The sequence below is a fragment of the Dipteris shenzhenensis genome, chromosome 1 (assembly GCF_047967505.1).
Source record: "Dipteris shenzhenensis isolate YYH24624 ecotype China chromosome 1, Dip_SZ_1.0, whole genome shotgun sequence".
Classification (NCBI taxonomy): domain Eukaryota; kingdom Viridiplantae; phylum Streptophyta; class Polypodiopsida; order Gleicheniales; family Dipteridaceae; genus Dipteris; species Dipteris shenzhenensis.
Window position 1 is genome coordinate 58,725,982 of NC_141596.1, and position 24,282 is coordinate 58,750,263.

General features: G+C 44.3%; 1 protein-coding gene and 1 pseudogene across 1 annotated transcript in view; one reads left to right on the forward strand and one right to left on the reverse strand.

Moving 5' to 3' along the window:
* Window positions 1-24,282, forward strand: part of LOC147906112 (prefoldin subunit 1-like) — a 41,757-nt gene that overhangs the window by 7,026 nt on the left and 10,449 nt on the right. The window lies entirely within an intron of this gene.
* Window positions 1,319-21,444, reverse strand: LOC147906113 (uncharacterized; annotated as a pseudogene).

Sequence of the window (24,282 nt, forward strand, 5' to 3'; positions counted from 1 at the left end):
CTGTAGGAGTCCTGAAAGGACTGCAAACAACACACATGCACTTCAAAAAGCTGCAAAACAAGAAAGAACAAGGAAAAACAGAACCTGGAACCAATTCTTGCTGTCTGTGGCAAAGGGGCGAGCTCCTTCCTCGCACCTATCCTCTGTCCAGGCTCCCCGCAGGGTGCAGGTGTCTTCAGCAATCAAGAGAAGAGAGAAATGAAGAAAGAGAGCGGAGGGTGAATAAAAAATAGCTATAGAGGAAAGATGGTTCACATATTTGTCCCGAAATGATTGCCTCGGTGTCTGTGCCTGAGTCCTACTAAGAGAGGATGCCAAAAGCAACAGGGAAAGTTTCTCCTGCAGCTTGCGCTGGTCCAGAACAGCTCCAGAAGCCACCACGCAGCTTGAAACATGTATAGAAAGGTCTAACACGTTACACAACAAAAGACGACTTTGGGCACCTGTTGAAGGCAGCCGCACATGTCCGTACGATCGTCCGTACAGTCAGTATTATTTTTTTTGGAAAGTTGGAAAATGACTTCTAGCACTTCGTAGAAGTGCGTACTAGCTTTGGAACAGCCAAAACAGGCTCAAAACGGCTGAAACAGGCTTGTAACAGCTCAAACAGCTCAAAAACTGCACAAGAATAAGTGAATACGTTCAGCCTCTCTGGGAGAGTGAGGGGAGAGAGATGGAAGGTGGGGGAAGGGCATGCATACACATGCATGACAGATGGCACCTCCTTGCCATTTGCCCCTTCATTAAAGTCCTAACCCCCATACCAAGGACAACATTGGTTGTCCTTGGGCCCAACTTTTAGACCCCTCTTTTAAAGCCTTTGCCTTGCCCCTAGGACCTAGTGGTGCACCTAGACTTTGCCCCTAGGAATTTCTAGGAAGTGTGCACTTCCTCTAGCTAGTCCCTCACGGCCAAACCATTACAACACTTAACCATGGTCAACCCCAGGTTAAGCATAGGTTGAGTTACGAAGATACTTTACATCACTTTTCACGTCCCCGGGACATACCCTACTCTTAAAACAACAAACTACCTAGGTTGCTGCTGAAAAAGTACAAATAGGTAGAAATAGCCCATACCAGAATATACATCATCTGTAAGATACAACTTGCAACGATAATATGGGCTAGGAGAGCTCGAGAGTACATCCATACATCAATGCATCCTCTGTGTCAAGTGTCGCGAACGCCCATCATGGAGACCTCACGGCAGAAATACTGTCAGCAAGCAGCATCTCGGGTGAGACAATCGGTGCCACCAAGCGATCTCCAGATACATGAGCAGTTTGAATCATGGAAGGAGAGGTGCTACCCTCCTCTCAAGCACCAGACAATGCTCCAGATCTCTGCTCTGCTGAACCTGTAGGAGCCTGTACCGCAGTGGGCGCAAGCTGAAATGCGTTGAGGTAGAGCTGCAAAATCTGAGGTGACTCTGCTAGGTCGCCCTCCTCCATCCACCTCGCATCCAGTGCAGGATAATTCCTAAACTTCATCAGGTAGCGACAAGAAACTCTACCTTTCACTTTTCTTTCCATATGTGCCAAAATCTGTTCCGGAACAAAGATTTCATCCAACTCTTCCACCTCGGGCTGCTCCTCATGAAGTAGGTCAGCAGGCACATCACCCTGGAAAGGCTTCAATAAACCCACATGAAAGGCATTGTGTATGGTCCAAGTGGCAGGTAGCTTCAATCTGTAAGCTACATCATTATGCGTTCAAAAACTTGAAAAGGACCATAATACTGCATCTTCAGCTTTGTGTACACTTTCGTCTTGCCTTTCATCTTCTTGAGTCGTGCTTTTTGAAAACGCAGCAGCACCCAATCGTCCTCTTTCAAGAGTAACTCGCAACGATGCTTATCTACTGCCCGTTTGTGTTTCTCTTGGCTCTTCTGGAGGGCTGTTTTGACCTTCTGGTAAGCAACATCCAAACTTTCCACAAATCTGTCCGCTTCAAAAATCTTCTCTTTTGTATGCAGAATGGGAGGTGCCTTCTGTTCTCCTGCCACAATTTCAAAGGGGGCTTTCCCTGTGGATGAGTGTATGTTAGAAAATACCCAATAGAGGGTACACGTAGCGGAAGACTTATAGTTATGCCCAGGAGCTCACACAGTGTGTGGTGTGGGTGTAGAATCACAGACTTCTTTACTTATGTGCATTCAATAGGTGTGCAGACTCATTAATAGACAATGAACCAATCAGATAGAGAAACCACCAAATAATATATTTCCGTCCACAACTATGGACACAATACAAAAGAGACAGATCCAGAGTCCCACCAATGGTGTGGTCCTCTGATCTTACCACAAAAGTCCTCCTCCTATCTGCTGGCTATCTCTAGACTAGAGTCCGCGTGCTCCACCTCGAGCGTGAGTAGACTTTTCGTCTAGAATGATCTTCTCCACCTTGCTGTCTGGAAACCAGTCTAGGTGGGCAGCTTCCTGCAAGCTAAGTCTGCAGCACAAGGTACTACTTTCTCCTTCTGACTGTAGGCCCAAAGATAGCCCTGCTGCTGCTCCTTCTGCTGGTGGAATTGCTGCTCCAGATGATGCTGAAATGAGGCCTGAATGGCCCCCTTATATAGCCCTCAAGGGCCTGGCCAAAAAACCGACCCAGTCTGTACAAAAACCGACCCAGTCTGTATGAAAACCGACCAGACTGCTTGGGAAAAACTGCCCTTAAAGGGCTCACAATTCAGGCCTTTTATGGCCCAAACTTCCAGGGCTTTTGGCCCTCCATTCAAGGCAAATATGCAGCCTATAAAAGGCCTGCCACCTCCCCACTGCCAGTCACATTCCTTGCTGCAGATCTGAGCCTGCACTCCCTGCCATGTCTGCGCCTCTGCAAACAGTGCGCCTCCATGTCTTAGATCCTCCGCAATCTGTCCCAGACTGTCTTGCTTCTGCTCCGTACTTTCCTGGCCCTGTGTCCTGCCTTAACAGTCCTAGATGTGCTGCCCTCATGCCAGCCATGATGCTGTCTATGTAGCAGCCCCTTTCTCTCTTTTCCTGTTGGGCACTGCCCTAGGTCTCCCTCCCCCATGCTCTCCTCTTATGGGGGCTTACAGATGGGGAGGTGACCTTTCCAACAGTGTACAGCGTTGTTATACGCGAACTCAACAAGTGGCAAAAATTGCTCCCATTTCGATTGCTGATCCGAAACATAGCATTTGAGAAGATCAAGGGCAGTGGAATTTGCTTCTTCGGACTGCCCATCAGATTCAGGATGGAAAGAGGATGAGGAATTTAGCGTGGTACCCATATTCTCAAAGATACCTCTCCAGAAAAGACTCGTCATTCGTGGGTCTCTTTCACTGACAATTGATTGAGGGATCTCGTGATGTTCAAACACATGAGACATAAAGAGTTTCGCCATTTGGTCTGCTGTAATTTTCTTCCTTACGGGAATGAAGTGGGCCTGCTTGCTGAATCTGCAAATAATGGTCCATATCCCATCATGTCCCGATGGTGTACGAGGAAGATCAAAAGGTCGAAAGAGCATGTATGACAGCCAACATCTCTTTCTCATAGATGCCAAAATTCATTTCAGCATCCTGGAGCACTCTACTCTCGTATGCCTCGACTCTTCCATCCTGCATAAGTACCCCTCTTACGCTGTTCCCTCATGCATCTGCTTGGACAGCGAAGGGTTTGCGAAGATCTGGCAAAATAATCACAGGATTTGAGCAGAGTCTCTCCTTCAATAGGTCAAAAGCTGCAATTTCTTTGGGATCCCATCTGAAAGTGACCCCTTTCTTCTGTAAGGCATGTAAAGGAGATGCAATTTCTGCAAAATACCGAATGAACCTCTTGTAGTACAAGCACAAGCCCAAAAAGCTGCGTACTTCATGGATGTTCTTCAGGTGTGGCAAATTCTTGATGGCCTCTACCTTGGCGGGGTCCATCCTAACTCCATCCTTGGACACAATGTGCCCGAGAAAATGGATCTCATGCATGAAGAATTCACTTTTCTTGGCATTGACAAGCAGCTTATGCTTCCGTAGCTCCTCAAGAACAATTGCCAGGTGCTTCCTATGTTCAGCCTCATGCTGAGAGAACATGATGATGTCATCGAAGAAAGTGCCAACAAAGGCTCGGTGTTCTCTAAAAATCCTGTCCATCATTTTGCTGAAGGTGGCAAGTGCATTGGTTGACCCAAATGGCATGACAAGAAACTCGTACAAACCAAATGTGGTACGAAATGCTGTTTTGTGAACATCCTTTGCCTGAATTCTGATTTGGTGATAACCACTCTTCAGATCAATGTGGCTGAACATTCCATACCCCTGTAACCTATCCAAAATATCATCTATCCGAGGTATAGGGAATCTGTTCTTAATGGTAATCTTATTGAGGGCTTTGTAATCAATGCACGTCGCCAGGATCCATCCTTCTTCTGGACCAAGAGCACGGGAGAGCAGGAATCAGCCCCTTCTCCAACAGGGTTCATAATTTCCTCTTGCTGGGCTGCACTGACCCTGTAAGGAGGTCGGTTAGGAGGACTGCTACTAGGGATTATATCTATCGTGTGGTCTTCTGGCCTTTCAGGGGGCAACTCCTATGGAAGTGAGTTTGAAAAATAGTCCCTAAACTGAAAAGGAAAATCTGTCCGCTGTTTTTCCAGCTTAGGAAAATGAGACTCTTCTTCTACTGACTTCTTTTCAGATGCAAACACTAAGTACGCTGAAAGATGCTTTTTCATTACGTTGCCAATGGCAGAAGCAGATACAATAGGGATAGATTCTCCCTTCAATTTAGCATCCAGAACGTGGGTCTTGTCACGGTGAGTGATTGTGATTGTTTTATTCTTTGTATTCAAAACAGCCCCTACGAAAGCGCCAAGGTATCCCCAGTAACACATCACAACCATTCAACGGCATAATATAGAACTCTTCTGTGTAATATGCATCCGCAGCTTGCCTATCACCAGAGTAACTGACTGGCTGAGTCCCGGACAAGCCATATTTGCATCACACAAAGGACCCATCTCTTCTGCTCATATTCCTAACTTTCCAGCCAGCTTTGGGGAGATGAAATTGGCCTTGGCTCCTGGATCGAAAAACATCAGAGCTGTCTGGTCTCTTATCTTGCCCCATGCCCGGCATAACTCTGTAGCATTTGTATTCTGAACAGCCCCAATCAAGTCTAGCAAAAGACTAGCAGTGGGCTTGGGCTTTTTATTATTCTGATTAGTCCTCTTTTCCTCTTTGTGCTCACCCTGCTAAGTAGGAGGGAACTTCCGCTTCTTATGTGGGCATTCAAAAGCCTTGTGGCCTTCCTCCTTGCAAATATAACACTTGTTGGCATCATAAAGAATTTGCTTTTCCTCATCAGACATGCGGGTCGGTACTTGCCTCTTTCCTCCAACAAACTTTGCCTTCATGGGCTGCGAAAACTTTATGAACTTTTTAGGGGATTCCGTCTTGCTGCCCTTTGACCTTGATGTCTCCTGTGAGCTTCCTTTGAACCCATAAACTTTCCCTTGCATTAGTGCATAAGCGGTAGTGGCATTCTCAACCAACTGAGACATATTGGAAACCCTTGTCTTCGTGCAGCAGTCCCGAATCTCCTTTGGCAACCCGCATCATGTTGGAAAGGTCACCTCCCCATCTGTAAGCCCCCATATGAGGAGAGCATGGGGGAGGGAGACCTAGGGCAGTACCCAACAGAAACAGAGAGAAAAGGGCTGCCGCATAGACAGCATCATGGCTGTCATATGGGCAGCACATCTAGGACTGTTAAGGGCAGGACACAGGGCCAGGAAAGTACGGAGCAGAAGCAAGACAGTCTGGGACAGATTGCGCAGGATCTAGGACATGGAGCCGCACTGTTTGCAGAGGCGCAGACATGGCAGGGAGTGCAGGCTCAGATCTGCAGCAAGGAATGTGACTGGCAGTGGGGAGGTGGCAGGCCTTTTATAGGCTGCATATTTGCCTTGAATGGAGGGCCAAAAACCCTGGAAGTTTGGGCCATAAAAGGCCTGAATTGTGAGCCCTTTAAGGGCAGTTTTTCCCAAGTAGACTGGGTCGGTTTTTTGTACAGACTCAGTCGGTTTTTGTACAGACTGAGTCGGTTGGCTGGCCAGGCCCTTGAGGGCTATATACGGAGGCCATTCAGGCCTCACTTTAGCATCATCTGGAGCAGCAATTCCACTAGCAGAAGGAGCAGCAGCAGGGCTATCTTTGGGCCTACAGTTAGGAGGAGAAAGTAGTACCTTGTGCTGCAGAATTAGCTTGTAGGAAGCTGCCCACCTAGACTGGTTTCCAGACAGCAAGGTGGAGAAGATCATTCTAGACGGAAAGTCTACTCACGCTCGAGGTGGAGCACGCGGACTCTAGTCTAGAGATAGCCAGCAGATAGGAGAAGGACTTTTGTGGTAAGATCAGAGGACCACACCATTGGTGGGACTCTGGATCTGTCTCTTTTGTATTGTGTCCATAGTTGTGGACGGAAATATATTATATGGTGGTTTCTCTATCTGGTTTGGTTCATTGTCTATTGATGAGTCTGCACACCTATTGAATGCACATAAGTAAAGAAGTTTGTGATTCCACACCCACACCGCACACTGTGTGAGCTCCTGGGCATGATTTCCGCTGCGTGTACCCTCTGTTGGGTAAATTCTAACACATCAATATCTTTCAATTTGCTCGGACAGCGACACATGTCTGTAAGAATTCACTGGCAGTAGGGCTTCCCAAAACTTCTTATTGTAATCCTTCAAATTTCTATAATTTGCAGCATCCAACCTGTACCAGGCAGTCATGATATCCACCTCAAAAGTGACAGTGAGCCATGCTGCTGAGAAGACCTGCTTGAATTCGACCCAAGTGGTAGGTGCTCTGCCTTGCAAGAGGAGGTTGATCCACCATTGGAGCGCATTGCCCTTCAAAAAGGTGGCTGCCTTTCGGACTTTGGAGGATTTTGTGAAGTGTCCACCTGAGTAGGCAGCATCAAATTGTTGCATGAATGTCAAAGCCTTCAATCTGTCGTGCATCCCATTGAAAGTCTCAAACTTGACAGTTGCCCCTCCCTCCTTGTAATCTTTCAATTTGCCTTTAGGGGTGAACGGGTGGGCTGTGAAAACGGTGGGGGCATCACCGCTCCCGCATTCTGAGCCATTGAGGGGTTTGGCATTTCAGGTCCCACTCCCTGCATCTATGGCATATTCCAAGTAATGCCCATCGTCCCAGGCATTTCTGTCTACATTCCAGGTTGCATCCCAATGTTCGAGTACATCATATTGGCATTTGCAGGGGGCATTCCACCCATCATAGGTTGCTGGAAATTCTGCATTCCAGGCTGCGTGCTGCCCATAAAGCTACCTGGCATTCCGGGTGCCTTTGTGGATGGTGCCACCATTGCCTGAAAAACCGATCCCCCTCCGAAATATCTTGGATGCATCGTGGGATGAGGAAGGGCTTGCTGTCCTTGATTGATTGAATGAAAATTATTGGCATTACCCGCTATAGGGGTGATTGAGGGCATCTCTGACGGCTGTCCTATAAATAGGGGGCCTCCAGGCCCTCTTTCCTCATTCAGTTCTCCCAGCACTCCAGCCTCCTACAGCTCCTCCTCAGCCCCCTCTGAACAGCTTGACACTCACCCCCAATGGTCCTCTGACCAGCCTCAGCCTTTGGCATCAGTTCAGCCCTGTGGGAAGGTCTTCACGCAGCGCATCAGACGGGGAGTCGAGACAACGAACGGAGTAAGGTTTGGGGTCTGTTTCAGCAGCTCTTTTCAGTTATCTCTTACACTTTTACACAGCTCATTCTCAGCTCTTTATTTCAGTCATCTCTCAGCTCTCTTATAGGATCTATCACTCCTAGATTTTACTCTCTCACTCACGCAGTAACCTTGCATTCCGGTGGACAGCACAAGCCTCTCCCTTGCCTTGCAGAAGCGTCCTACATTGTCAGTCTGGATAGCATCAAGGTCTCGGTATTGGTTGGCGTTGTGATACAAACTCTATCTTCTCTTCATGTCACACACAGATCACGGGCGATGGCATCTATTCTTTCCTCCCAGCCTTCTCTCGTAGATCGCATGTATTCTAATTGATTCGTTCTTTTCTTTTCCTCATGGAGATCCACGAGACCCTCATTTCCCTAGATAGTTCCCCTTGCCAAATGTCATCATTTTAGCCTTTCCACTTGGTGCACCATTTACCCCTCTCTTGGGGTACATTTAAAACCACTTGCCCCTTGGCATTATTGCACATTTAGGTGCACCTAGGCCTTAGCACTCAGAACCACCTAGTCAATGCCATTTCACCCTCACCTAGGACCTTGGCAATTACTTCTCTTGACCGTTTCATTTACGCACATTAACTATTAAAAAAGTTGGTCATCTAAGAGAAAATGCCCACCGATCTTTCCGAGGTCATGCTATCTCGGCTAGAGCATAACATTCCTTCCCTCTTCAAGCATCAACGTCCTCGATGATGAAATCTGGGAACACTCTCCGTAACTGGTATACGGATTCCCAGGTAGCTTCCGATAGAGGCTGACCATGCCATGCAACCAACACCGTGGGTATCTTTCGATTTCGTATTTGCATTGTTCCTCGGTCCAGGATTCTTGTTGGTTTGCGTCTTGCATTATCCTCTATCTCCTGAAACAAAACCACACCTTCGATTAGTGAGTCACCAATATGCAAAAATTTCTTTAAACGAGAAACATGAAACACTGGGTGCACCTTACACCCCGGTGGCAATTCTAATTTATAGGCTACCTTGCCTATTCTTTTCAGAATTAACCACGGCCCACAGTATCGAGGTGATAACTTAGCACACTCTCCTGAAGTCAACGACTTCGAGTGCGAAGGAACTCTGAGAAAAACTTTTTCTCCTTCCTTAAATACTCTTATAGACCGGTTCTCATCCGCATACACCTTGGCTCTATCCATAGCCTGGCGGATATTAGCTCTCGCAAGTGCTAGCATCTCCCGCATCTGAACCACAAAGCTCGCGGCACTAGGCACTTTCTGAGGTACTCCAACTATAGTTGGATTGGCTGGTCTATAACCATAGTTCAGTTCAAACGGACTGAACCCTGTAGAGGAATGTTTCCTATCATTGTAGGCAAACTCCAACAATGGCAACTACTTGTCCCATGTATGTTGCCTCAATGACACATATGCCCTCAGCATATCCTCTAAGGTCTGGTTGACTCTCTCCGTCTGACCATCCGTTTCAGGATGATCCCCACTACTCATTCCCAACTCAGTCCTTAGTGTCTCAAATACCGCTGTCCAAAAATGACCGGTAAATCTGACATCTCTGTCTGACACTATGGATCTAGGCAATCCATGCAGACGAAATATATGTCTAATGAACAGATCCGCTACTTGCGGGGCACTAACAGACTCTCTAGTCGGAATGAAGTGAGCCATCTTGGTTAGACGATCAACCACCACAAGGATAGAATCATACCCTCCTTGCGTCGTAGGCAGCCCTACAATAAAGTCCATGGAAATGCTCTCCCACTTACTTAGTGGTATTTCCAAGGGCTGTAAAAGTTCGGGTGGCTTCACCCGCTCGGCCTTACTTACCTGACACGAGAAACACGGTGTCACATATTCATGAATATGCTTTTTCATCTTTGGCCAAAAGAAATCTCGCTTCACGAGATCATATGTCTTCTCGACTCCTGGGTGTCCCGCACACGGGCTATCATGGCACTGTCGAATGACTCTCTGCCTGAGATCATTCTGACTAGGTACTACAACCTTGCCATTTCTAACTAGCATACCATACCTTATGGTATATCTTGCATAAGTTTGGCCTTTTCTGGATGCCAGGTCATGCTTTTCATTTTCCCCGGGTTTTAACACATGAGCTTTAGGCCACAAGCTTTAGACAAACTCGTCCACTTTTTGAGTTTCTCTTATCTCGGTCATTAGAGCACTCTCTAATACCGTGAAACTCAGGTTGTGCATAATGCGAGACAACGCATCAGCAACCTTATTGTCTTTTCCTCTTCGGTACCGAATCATTAAATTAAACTCCTGCATGAGCTCTGCCCACCTAGCTTGGCGGCCCCTCAAGTCAGGCTGTTTACAAAAATGTTTCAGAGTATCATGATCCACATCCACATAAAACTCTGAACCATACAAGTAATGCCTCCATGTTTTCAAAGCATGGATAACAGTATACAACTCCAATTCATGAGTTGGCCAATTCCTTTGAGAGGGAGAAAGCTTCTTGCTTTCAAAGGCTATTGGCCTTCCCTCTTGAAGGAGGACTGCTCCTACCGCTATGCCACTTGCATCGGTTTCTAGGAACAACGGTTTCTGGGGATCAACTATTTTTAACACCGGTCCTGTGACCACAGCTTGTTTTATGGTGTTAAAACTTTCTTGTTAATTCTGTCCCCAAATAAAAGGTACTTTATCTGAGGTCAGATCAGTCAATGGCGATACTATTCTGAAATATCCTTTGATATGCCTTCTATAAAACTGGACAAAATCCCAAGAATGATCGCAACGCGGTCAGACTCTGAGGGATTGGCCAAGTTAGTATCGCAGCCACTTTCTTCGGATCCATTTCTACCCCCTGTGGAGTAATTATGAACCCTAAATATTCAAGCCTAACCATACACAGTATAGTTTTCTTTTTATTTACATAAAGACTGGCTTTCCTCGAAGGGCATTACCAAAAACTCATAATGACCAAACCTGCTTCTGAAAGCGGTTTTATGCACATCCTCGGCTCTAATCCGGATTTGATGGTAGCCGCACTTAAGATCTATCTTGCTGAAAATCACGGCTCCATGTAATGCATCTAGCAAATCATCAATCCGAGCCATCGGATACCTGTGCTTAACAGTGATATTATTCAATGCTCTGTAATCTATACAGAGGCGAAACGTATCATCCTTTTTCTTCTTTTATATCACTGGCGAAGCAAAAGGTGAGAAACTTGGTTGAACTACGCACCTCCGCCTCTTCAGTAAAACTCATTCTATAGGGAGGTCTATTTACAGGTTCTGCCCCCGGGATCAGTTCAATCTTATGTTGAACTTTCCGCTCTGGAGGTAACACATAAGGTAGTTCATCCCTAAAACATTCAAAGAACTCCTCTGTTATAAGATTAGCCAGCTTGGCCATCTCACCACTTTGCGTGACATCAGTTCTAGCCGAAGAATCATTAACCGGCTCTACCGATGCTGTGCAAAGGAATAAAAACTCTGGAGGTAACCCATAAGGTCGTTCATCCCTAAAACATTCAGAGAACTCCTCTGTTATAAGATTAGCCAGCTTGGCCATCTCACCACTTTGCGTGACATCAGTTCTAGCCGAAGAATCATTAACCGGCTCTACCGATGCTGTGCAAAGGAATAAAAACTCTACTTGAGCTTTTCTGATCTCCATCATGGAAACCAACAGTCCTTGAGGTATATCTTTTTCACCTCGCAAGACATAAAGCACATCATTCATCTTGAATTGATATACGTGCTTTTTCCGATCAATGGCTAGATTCTTCCTAGAATGCCACGCCATACCCAGGGCTATATCTGCATGAGCAAGCTTGGTCGTTTCAAAATCAAGCTTCTCGGCATAGTCCTGAATCCGAAGCTCCAACTGGGTAACCCTTTGGTCCCATACTTGAGTTGAACTTCCGTCTGCCATCCTGACTGTATACGCATAGCCAGATGGACTTGTCTTTAATTTCAGCCTCTTCACGAGCTTGGAGTTAATCACGTTGTGAGTTGACGCCGAGTCAAACAACACAATGACATCATGATTGGCCACTTGCCCTTTCATTTTAATTAACTCCGTATCATTAAAGGCCGCATACCCCGTTGCTGCGGGCTTAGATAGGATGTTATCAGCTGCACTCGTCACTAACTTAGCAACAGATACACATAACAAACAAGGTACTAACCTCTGAGAAGGTCCCGCCAATTGCATCTGCATATGTTCCGCATCGGGACTCTCCTGCATTTCCACGTCGCATTCAGATATTATCATATTAGCCGTGCGACGGTCTTTATTCAGTGGACAATCTTTCCACTGATGTCGCTGAAGGCAGCCGAAGCACAATCCTTCTTTTCTAGCTTTCTCTTTTTGTTCAGGGGTCAACAAGGACTTTGACCAAGCCCGGGCTGCCATTGGAGTTATTTTCCTTTTCACCCCAACGGTGGTACTTGTTTTTACTGGTCCCTCAACCGGCTTCACCTGCTTGGTTTGGCCACTTGGCTGCGAAACACTTGTCTTTGAAGTCCATTTCCTCTGAAATCCCCCTTTTTTCGGGTACTCATACTGAGTCCCTGCCTGCACAAATCCACCAGATCTGCCTCTGGCATCCTCATAGTTCAGGGCTACTGCAATAGATTCATCTAATGTAGTCACATACTTAGCCCGAACTTCCATTTTGATCTTGTCGTTCAGTCCATAGATATAGTCTTTTAACTGAACTGACATAGGGAGAGGGTCTGTTATTTTCATGACACATTCCCTGAATTTGTCGGTATACTCTGCCACCGACAGACTTCTCTGACGAAGATTTCTATAAGCATCCCAAGCTCGGTACTCTTCATCAGGTGGGAGAAAGTGTTTCTTAAATTCAGCTTTAAACCCTTCCCAGGTGGTAGGAGCAACTTGATCCTTCTGTTGCTTTATCCACCATCTATCCGCTGCCTCAATAAACAAGTGTGTGGCCTCACGGATTTTCTTTAGATCAGATCTAATTTCACAAATAGCGAAGGCTTCTTCCCACTTGTGTAACCAAACCTCGATCACATCAGAGCTGCGCTCGGTCATCCGACCAGCGTACTTCTCCGGTCTATAATTAGCGATATTAGGCACTTTGACCCTTGCGCGCTCTAATGAATGTATACTGGGCTCTGGCTCTGCTGGAGCTTTGCCCTTATCAATTCTAGACGGTCTAGCCGACAAGGCTTGTACCATCTCCCTGATCTCATTCTGACCAGCATTCACTTGAAGTTGCTGGTTCATAATCTGCTGTAAAGCATCTTCTAATATCGAAATCCTACCGATCACAGTAGATGCTGTGTGATGTGACATTTGTTGTGTAGATTGTGCTCTAGACTCACTAGGATTCACCCTAGAATTCTGTCCTTCTGCCTCCATAGTTTCACAATGAAAAATGGGGTTTTTTTTTTTTTTTTTTCAGTGAATTGGGAATTCCTTTAGTTTGAGTCTCTATTATGAATGTTATGAGAGAGTTTTGGAGAAGCATGTGTTTCAAAACTATCATTTGATGATGATGTGAGTGCATTGCAAATGGAGCAATGGGATTCAATATGGCTTTACATAAGAGTAGAGTCCTATGATAAACCATCATGATTGAGAGCTAGGAGAAGAAGTCTTTTCTAGAACCCAAATAAAAGATATATATACACTTCTTTTCTATTCTGCTTTCCTGTTTTTCTTTCTCCTGCGCCCTAAACTCCCAATTATATAATACTCTGAACGTTCCTTTTACGGTGCAGAAATAACAGGACCATATATAAAAACTGTATCGAAAGAAGGTGCTCTCTGATTTCTCCTCGAAATTTCGATTGGTCCTCTTTGTCGTATTTATCTGTGGTTTGTTTTTTTTAATATATATCCCGAGTTCAAGGATCGGGGTTTAACCATCCTGGGCTAACCACAATCTTTTCCTTCCATCGTTAAAGATACCAAAGCGCCTCTGATGCGCGTCGGTTCACCTGCGACCTTCTGGACCTGTAATGTCAATTAGGTACGAAAAACTGGCAGACAATGGCGATGACGACTCTTCCTGTTTTTCTTGTTACCCCGTCAATCAACCAGGATCTCTGTAAGCTATAGATGACATCGTTCTGATGGAGGGAGGCCTGCGTAAATGAACGTAAGTGCTCGTCAACCAAGTCCCGTCCCGTACAGTCTTCGTTACGTCAACTATGACCCCAGGCCTTCGTTCCGTTTCACCTCCTAATATCTGCACGCAGTCGTCCGTCAAAATCCCACGAGGTAGGTTATCCGCTGACTAAAAGAGGTCCCGTACTCGTTGACGGACCACGTTCCTTCCCGTGGCTTCGTATTTATCTGGTCAGCCACCAAGTACCGATGTCGAAGGACCGTATGAGATCTCCGTCAAGATAGTCTATGCCAAACGATACGTAGGCCAATTTGTCCGTCGTCACCACGTTACACCAACAGTCAGTCTGTCGACTTGGCGCTGAGGTCGTTCGACGATCCCACTTCGATCTCCTTCGTAGCCTCGGCTCTGATACCAACTGATACAAACTCCCCCTCTTTACGTCACACACAGATCACGGGCGATGGCATCTATTCTTTCCTCCCAGCCTTCTCTCGTAGATCGCATGTATTCTAATTGATTCGTTCTTTTCTTTTCCTCATGCATATCCACGAGACCCTCATTTCCCTAGATAGTTCCCCTTGCCAAATGTCATCATTTTAGCCTTTCCACTTGGTGCACCATTTACCCCTCTCTTGGGGTACATTTAAAACCACTTGCCCCTTGGCATTATTGCACATTTAGGTGCACCTAGGCCTTAGTACTCAGAACCACCTAGTCAATGCCATTTCACCCTCACCTAGGACCTTGGCAGTTACTTCTCTTGACCGTTTCATTTACGCACATTAACTATTAAAAAAGTTGGTCATCTAAGAGAAAATGCCCACCGATCTTTCCGAGGTCATGCTATCTCGGCTAGAGCATAACACGTTGCCTCTCAAGTCTTTGGGTCTGCTCTACGTGTGCACAATGAGCTCTTGACTTTCCAACGTTTTTATGTGTAAGGAGAGAGATGGGGGCATATCATCTACGAGAATGCAGCACTACATAGCTACCTTTTAGGAGCTTGACAAAAGCTTTTTTCTACAGTTACAACTTATGTGAATGAGTAGAAATAAAAGCTCTAAGTTATTTCAAAAAATTGATTCCTAGAACTTAAGATAGTTGAATTGCTACGCAAAAATATGTTTTGTAAGCTGAAAAACAAGACACATGAGATACCCGGTGCATGTTACAGCATGACACTTGGCCCTTCATTAAAGCTCTAACCACCATACTAAGGACAACGGTTGTCCTTGGGCCCAACTTTTAGACCCTTCTTTAAAGCCTTTGCCTTGTCCCTAGGACCTAGTGGTGTACTTAGACTTTCCCCATAGGAACTTCTAGGAAGTGTGCACTTCCTCTAGCCAGTCCCTCACGGCCAAACCATTACTACACTTAACCACGGTTAACCTTGGGTCAAGCATGGGTTGATTTACAAAGAAACTTAACATCACTTTTCACATCCCCGTGGCATACTCTCTTATTAAAACAGCAAACTACCTAGGTTGTTGCTGAAAAATTAAAGTGAAAGTAAAGTAAATAGGCATAAATAGCCCATACCAGAATATACATCATCTGTAAAATACAACCTGCAATGGGCTAGGAGGGCTCGAGATTCCATCCATACATCAATGCATCCTCTGTGTCGATTGTCGCGAACACCCATCATGGAGACCTCATGGCAGAAATAGTGTGAGCAAGCAGTATCTCGGGTGAGACAATCGATGTCACCAACCGATCTCCATATACATGAGCAGTCTGAATCAAGGAAGGGGAGGTGCAACAAGACTGCTCCTAACTAACAATAAACACTACTAAGTTTAGTAGAATTTGCAGGAGAGTTAAGTAGTGTAGTACCTTATGTTTAGGAAAAAGGGTAGGAGAGGAAGATCATGGGTTGGATCTTCAACAGGGACTTGTGAGGGGCTGCACATGGACAAGAGGAAGTCAATGCTTTTTAGAATTCAGCTGAGTATTGAACTCTTGCTGTATATTCTATTTTAGTAATGAAGTACAAGTCATGAATGAATTGCCAAGCACAACTAGAGCCCTTATATAGGTATGGCCAAGGGTAGTACAAAGCAGTATTGCTTATGGGATTACGTCCTAGGATGCCACGTGGCAATTTATTGTATCCCCTAAAAAAAGAAGAAAACACTTACAAGCCAATAAAGGCCTTTCTACTAACTTTTAGCCTAAGTAAAAAGTAACTCTCTGTTACAATCCTCCCTTCTCAAATAGAAATTTGTCCTCAAATTTGAAAAGGCTGTAACCTGGACATACAATGCTCCTTGTAAACTTGAACAGCTCAATTCTGGTCATATCAGCTGAACAATGAAGTTTCTCAGTCAAATACCTCCCTGTAGGCAGGCTGATCTGTAAATGTAACCTGGACATACAATGCTCCTTGTAAACTTGAACAGCTCAATTCTGGTCATATCAGCTGAACAATGAAGTTTCTCAGTCAAATACCTCCCTGTAGGCAGGCTGATCTGTAAATGGATCATATAATATTCTCAAGAAATCAAGTGCTCCTTAGGCCCCAAATACTTCTTGAGCAGTGATACATGGAATACTTTGTGTATTCTAGAGGATGGTGGGAGCTCCAACTCATAAGCCACTTCCCCAACTTTCCTCGAAACCTTGTAAGGTCCATAATACCTATGAGCAAGTTTAACATTGGTATTACCATTCAAAGAAGCATGCCTAGACTTATGTAATCTGAGAAATACATAATTCCCTTCTTCAAAATGAAGATCTCTCCTATGCTCATCAGCATAATCCTTCATCCTTGCTTGGGCCCTTACCATATTATCTTTACATTGCTGTAATAGAGCAGTCATGTGAGCCAAATCATCCTTGGCTTGCTGGCTTGATCAATAATGGTTGATGGGACATGAGCTTTACAGCCAAATATGGCTTCAAAAGGGCTCATACCAATTGAAGTATGCTTGGTGGTATAATAACAAAATTCAGCTAGATGCAACCATTGATCGCACGATGCTTGGGTCCCAAAGCAAAAATGCCTTAGATACTCTTCCAACCAGCGGTTAACCCTCTCTGTTTGCCCATCAGTTTGAGGGTGATCTGCTGTACTTGGGGTAAGAAGTGTTCCCATAGAACTGAAAAGCTCTTGCAAAAAATGCCCCATGAACTTAGCATCATGATCACTCACAATCTCCCAAGGAAGTCCATGTAATTTAAACACATTCTCCATGAATTGCTTAGCCACCTTGGAAGCTGTGAATTGGGTCTTAGTAGGAATGAAGTGGGCAGCTTTAGTAAGTCTATCGACAACCACAAAGATGCCGTTCCAACCCATAGAGGTCACTGGTATACCTGTAATAAAGTCCATGCTGATATGTGTCCATTTACCTTGAGGTATAGGTAGAGGTTGTAGTAGACCAGCTGGCCTCAAATTCAACACCCTGTTTTGTTGACAGGGCTTACAGCTTTGAACATAAGCAAGAACATCCTTCCAAAGCCCCTTCCAGTAAAAACTCTGTTTTACCTTATCATACGTCTTGTTGAGGCCTATATGCCCAGCCATAGGAGATGAGTGAAATTCCTGCAAGATTAGCAGCTTATAGGAGGAATTTTCAGTAAGAAATATTCTATCATTATATCACAAGAGCCCATTGTGCAACTTGAAATTGGGATTTGCAAGTCTTGCAACATAGCAGCTGCTTGAGGATCATTGAGATACTCTTCTTGAATGCCATGGATCCAATCTTTATAAACCTCAGTAATAGATGATAAAGTACAAGCCCATATCCTGGAAAGAGAATCTGCCACAATATTTTCTTTGCCCATCTTGTAATCTATGTCAAAGTCATAGTTTTGCACAATGGATAGCCATCTCCTTTGCTTGGGTGATAGAGAAGACTGAGATAGAAAATATCTGAGAGTCTTATGATCAGTCTTGACCTTGAAATGGCTGCCATAAATGTAGTGGTGCCACTTTTTGATCGCATGAAGTATTGCCAACATCTCTTGGTCATAAATGTGGAAACTTGACTCCTTGTCATCCAATTTCCGACTTTCAAAGGCAATAACTCCATGACTCGGCTTTAGGACAGCTCCAATGCCCCTTCCACTAGCATCAGCCTCAATTATAAAAGGTTGAGAGAAATCAGGACATACCAAGATAGGGGCTGAAGTTAATGCCTCCTTTAATGCTTCAAAGCTCTTATTGGCACTGTCAGACCATTGGAAAGCATTCTTTTTTAGAAGATTAGTGAGAGGAGCTGCCAATTTGGCAAAATGCCTTATAAACCTTCTATAAAATGATGCTAGACCAAGGAACCCTCTCAACTGGGTGATATTATGAGGTATAGGCCAATCCTTTGCACACTTTACCTTGTTGGGATCCACCTTAATGCCACTACTGTTGACAATATGGCCCAAATATTCCACTTCTTCAGCCATGAAAGTGCATTTACTTGATTTGGCATACAACTGGTGTGTCCTCAATACTTCCAATACTTGCTGGACATGCAATGAATGCTCTTCTTTCGTTTTGCTGTAGCTCAATATATCATCAAAGAATACCAACACAAATTTATAGAGGAAAGGCCGCAATACCTTGTTCATTAGGGCCTGGAAAGTTGCAGGTGCATTGGTTAGATCAAATGCCATCACTTTGAATTGATAAAGCCCACGTTGTGTCTTGAAGGCAGTTTTACGTTCATCTCCCTCCTTCATCCTTATTTGATGATAGCTTGACCTTAAGTCAATCTTTGTGAAGTACTTTGTCCCTCTAAGCTCATCGAGTAGATCATCAATTCTAGGGATAGGAAACCTATTCTTAATTGTCATTTTGTTCAAATCCCTGTAATCAATACACATTCTAAATGAACCATCCTTCTTCTTAACCAATAATACAGGAGAGGCAAAGGGTGACTGACTGTGTGTAATAAATTCCTTGTCAAGGAGTTTCTTTATTTGCCTTGCCACCTCTTCCCTTTCAGCTCTAGAAAGTATGTATGGAGTTTTGTTGATTGGCTTAGATCCTGGCTCCAACACAATTGCATGATCCACATCTCTCATGGGAGGGAGATGGTTGGGAAGATCAGCAAATACATCAGAGTATTATTGTAATAGGGACTGCATGTCTTTATCCTCCACCAACAACCCATTACCCTCTTGAGACTTGGTCAACTGAATAGCATAGACCCATGACGTCAGTGGGGATGTCATAGTAGCTAGTCCCTGCTATGCGTGATGGAGTTTATGGTTTTCAATCTTATGAGTGACTATCGTGAGATTGAAACTGCACTATGTTGTGTTTTTAGAGGATGAGTTTGGGAATGTTCCTGGATTTATCTAGGTATATAGACTCCACAAACACTTTTGAGGTCTTTGGCCATTCTTCTTGCAGAAATTAAGGACAATTTAGGAGATTGGTGACCCATCAAAGTGATGTGCTTACCTTCATGCATAAACTTCATATACAGTGTGTTAAGGTCCATAGAGAATTCTCCCAAGGTTCTCAACCATTCACAACCAAGGACAATGTCAATAGGTCCCATTTCCAAGACAAATACATCTCCATGAAAAGTATAGTCTTGAGAAAGTTGCACTTGAGCAGCCTGACAATATTGCTTACTGTGGGAATGCTGACCATTAGCCACCTCAAGTTTGATCCCATGATCCAAAGTGGATGGGCATAACCTCACTGTTTGAAGTTTTTGCATTAATGAAGTTATGAGTGCTCCCACTGCAACCAAAATATGGACTGGTCTGTTATTGATTGTTCCTTTTAACCTAAGGGTTTGAGAGCCCTTGCAGCCCATAAAAACATCAGGAGATATGCTGTACACAACTGATTGTGTATCCCAATACACTTCATCATCATCAACAGCATCATTTCCATCAGAATTTCTGATCTCATCCTCATAACTTTTAACAACTTCAATGTTCCATTGTCTAGATCTATTTGAGCACCTTGGTAAACTATCATCCATAAGCATGGTGTCAAACATGGATAACCCACCTGGATCAAAGGGAAAGGTGGTCCCCTTTTTGGAACTATGATCCTCATCATCATCAAGGCCTTCATTCACACAGTCCTGATATTCATGAAATTCAGATTCTGCTGCAGAAGTATTAGGAGATAAATCCTCATCAATCTCTAGAATCAAGCTCAACTTTGCTCCTATTTTTGCTTTACACACATTCCTATGTTCAGGGGTCCACTTCTCACCACAAAGGTTCCACTTCTCACCACAAAGGTGCACAAATTCTTCTTCTTCCTGTCATTAATAATTGCTTGAGATAACTGCTTAACCAACTTGTTTCTTTTATCACTCAGATCATGACCTTACATCTGTAGCCTTGTAAGCCTTAGGTTGTCCCATGCCACTGCCATACACTGTGGGGAACCTAGAAATAGAAGAAGTTGTAGCAGGTGCAGGAAGTTTGCTTTCATCATTGGAAACCCCTTTGACCATAGGTTTAGTTCCAAAGTGACCAATACCCAAAGTCTTCTCCTTCCCATTGTATTTGGGTTCATAAAACTTTGCCAACTGCATGGCCTCTTTAAGAGAATTGGGCTTTTGAGCTGCAACATCTGAAGCAATATTAGGGTGCAGACCATGGATGAACTTGAGCATTCTAACTCTTTCATCAATACCATGAACAAACAGAGCCAATTTCCAAAACTTTTTGAAATAAATTTTCACTGATCCTTGCTGAGTAAGATCATACCACTTACAAATATATTGATCCCTAGTACAAGGAGATATAAAAGTTTTAAGCATTTCAGCCTTGAATTCATCCCAAGCATTAAAAGTTAACCCTTCTTGCTATAGATGCCTCCACCAAGAGTGGGCATAATCTTCCAGATGAAGAACAACAAATCTGATTTTACTTTGATCAGCCTTTGGATATAGAAGGAAGTACTCATCCATCTTGCTGAGCCATTCCTCCAATTCCTTAGGAGAGGTAGAGTCACCTTTGAACTTAGGAAGTATAATCTTGTCTTTCATATCTTTGTCTTGATGAACAGGTCCTTTTGGTTCAATAGATTTAATTGTTTGTATATATTGTTGGAATGTCATTGCTGCCCTAAGGTCTGCTGGTAGCAACTTATATTCATGGAATTTTTGACACAACTCTTCAGCTGCTGAACTGTTATTATTAGGAGTCTTACCATGTGCTGAATCCTTATCCATATGAGCTGTAACTCCACTAGAGTGATAGGTCCTTTGGGTAGAAGCCATAAAACCCACTGGTTCAGTTACATGTATAGGATGATGATCATCATCATCTGAACCTGAGTCTCCATCAATTTGGGGATCCGCAGGTCTCTTCCCATCATAAATTTGGCTTCTCTTGAACTGGTCCAACCTTTTATTAAAAGTGGCAGACATGTTCTACATCCTTTGGTCAATCCTCTGATTATTGGTCTTAATCTCATTAGTTAGCTCCTTAAATATCTGTAGCATTGGGTCCATACAACTCTTTATGATCTGCTCTTGGTTAAGGGATGTTTGTACTTGAGGAGTTGCCACCAAATCCCCTTGAACATTGCCAACATGAGGATCATTGGGTTCAGAAACTACAGTCTGATCATCAATTGCTTCCTTCTCTGAGATGGAATCAAGGATACCCATTGTCTGCTTACTAGCTTGACCCGTAGACCTCTTTACAGGCATCTTTAATGACTCGAATCAAGAGTAAATGTACTGTCTTAAGCCCAAATCAAGAATAGCTCAATTTCCAAGGAGTAGCAGACTGTTGCAATCCTTTTGCACACTGTGTAAACCAAACTTTATAGAGACCTATGTAGGACTAAGCTATAGACAGAAGCGCCGTTCGACAATATACTACTGTACCAAACTACCTGTGAACAGTTAGGTCACTGTCCACATCGCTGAACTCCAGTGTAATCCTTCTTCATTTGACACGAAGCTTTGTGGAGTGGTTCCAGCATTTAGAATGACACCTCAGCAACAACCACACATAATTTTGAAAAGATATGTAGACAGATCGTTTACTAGGCAGCGTACGCGTCAATTCCAAACAAGAAAATCGGGGAAGATCCCACGCAACAGACCTGTATCTTGTTGGGACTAGGTGTGGGAGTTCCAAAAGCAGAGGCGACTCCTTGGAGGAAGGCAAATAAGAAACCAGAATTGTCAGCTCGTCGCAGATCTTCTTAGCCAGTAGTTGAATTCCTTCATAACTCCTCCATCAAAGCTCAGATCTCCACCAAACTTTGAGGGCAGGCATTGGAGCTTAGTGCGATCAGTTGAAGCCATATCTGACTTAATTTGGTGCAGCGAAGCATCAGATCGTTAATTTCTTCACATTCTTGCGTCAGAGAGAAAAAAACCCTCAATGTTGACTCAATCCTCCAAGGGCTTTCCACTGATGTAAGAAGCCCCGAATTCTGAGCGCTTCGAAAATCACGGTTTCTCAGAGCCTGCCATGTGGCAGCTCACAACAGAGAGCACTTCTGGCGCTGAATTTTTGCAGAGAGGTAGGCCCTAGGCTCAAGAGTAGACAAAGAATTTCCCACAAATTCCCATGAAAAGTGCTCTGATACCAATGCAACAAGACTGCTCCTAACTAACAGTAAACACTACTAAGTTTAGTAGAATTTGTAGGAGAGTTAAGTGGTGTAGTACCTTATGTTTAGGAAAAAGGGTAGGAGAGGAAGATCATGGGCTGGATCTTCAACAGGGACTTGTGAGGGACTGCACATGGATAGGAGGAAGTCAATCCTTTTTAGAATTCAGCTGAGTATTGAACTCTTGCTGTATATTCTCTTTCAGTAATGAAGTACAAGTCATGAATGAATTGCCAAGTACAACTAGAGCCCTTATAAAGGTATGGCCCAGGGTAGTACAAAGTAGTATTGCTTATGGGGTTACCTCCTAGGATGCCACGTGGCAACTTATGGTATCCCCTAAAAAAAGAAGAAAACACTTACAAGCCAATAATGGCCTTTCTACTAACTTTTAGCCTAAGTAAAAAGTAACCCTTTGTTACAGGAGGTGCTACCCTCCTCTCAAGCACCAGGCAATGCGCCAGATCTTTGCTTGGTTGAACCTGTAGAAGCCTGCACCGTAGTGGGCTCAAGCTGAAATGCATCCACGTAGAGTTGCAAATTCTGAAGTGACTCTGCCCGATCACCGTCCTCCATCCACTTTGCATCGAGTGGAGGATAGTTCTTGAACTTCACCAGACAGCGACGGGAAACTCTACCTTTTAATTTTCTTTCCGTGTGTGCCAAAATCTGTTCTGGAACCAAGATTTCATCCAACTCTTCCACCTCGGGCTGATCCTCATGAAGCATGTCAGCACACTCAAATCGCCTTGGAAAGGCTTCAATAAACTCACATGAAAGGCATTGTGTATGGTCCAAGTGGTAGGTAGCTTCAGCCGGTAAGCTACATCATTAATGCGTTCAAAAACCTGGAAAGGACCATAGTACCTCATCTTCAGCTTTGTGTACACTTTGTCCTTGCCTTACATCTTCTTGAGTTGTGCTTTCTAGAAACGCAGCAACACCCAATCGCCCTCTTTCAGGATTAACTCACGGTGATGCTTGTCTGCTGCCCATTTGTGCTTCTCCTGGCTTTTCTGGAGACGCAACATCAAGACTTTCCACAAATTTGTCCGCTTCAAAAATCCTCTCTTTCCTATGCAGAATGGGAGGTACCTTCCGTTTTCCTGTCACAATTTGGAAGGGAGCTTTCGCTGTGGATGAATGTACAGTGTTGTTGTATGCATATTCAACAAGTGGCAGAAATTGTTTCCATTTCGATTGCTGATCCGAAACATAGCACTTAAGAAGATCAAGGGCAGTGGAGTTGGCTTCTTCTGACTACCCATCAGATTCACGATGGAAAGAGGATGATAAATTCAGCGTGGTACCCATATTCTCAAAGATACCCCTCCAGAAAAGACTTGTCATCCGTGGGTCTCAATCACTGACAATTGATTGAGGCATCTTGTGATGTTGAGCACATGAGACATAAAAAGTCTCGCCATTTGGTCTGCTGTAATCTTCTTCTGTACGGGAATAAAATGGGCCGGCTTGCTGAATCTGCAAATAATGGTCCATATCCCATCATGTTCCGATGGTGTACGAGGAAGATCGAAGATAAAATCCATAGCAATGCTTTGCCAGGGTCGATCAGGAATAGGTAAAGGTTGCAGGAGTCCAGTCGGCTTCTGTCTGTCATATTTCACCTTCTCATGTTTTGGCATATGCCTTGGCATCCTTCCTCAATGATGGCCAAAAGAAATAATGCTCCATGGCTTTGATGGTGGCATCTATGCCTCTGTGTCCTGCATAGGGTGGGGCATGACTCTCTGTCAAAACTTTTGGCCTCAACTGTTTGGTGACACACAGTCTGCCATGCATCATCAGAAAACCTTCTTTGAGAGTGTAGTACTCATGCCTCTGTCCATCGACCAACTAATCATAAATCCATGAAAAATGAGCATCATTGGAATATTGGTCCTTCATGGCATCAAGCTCA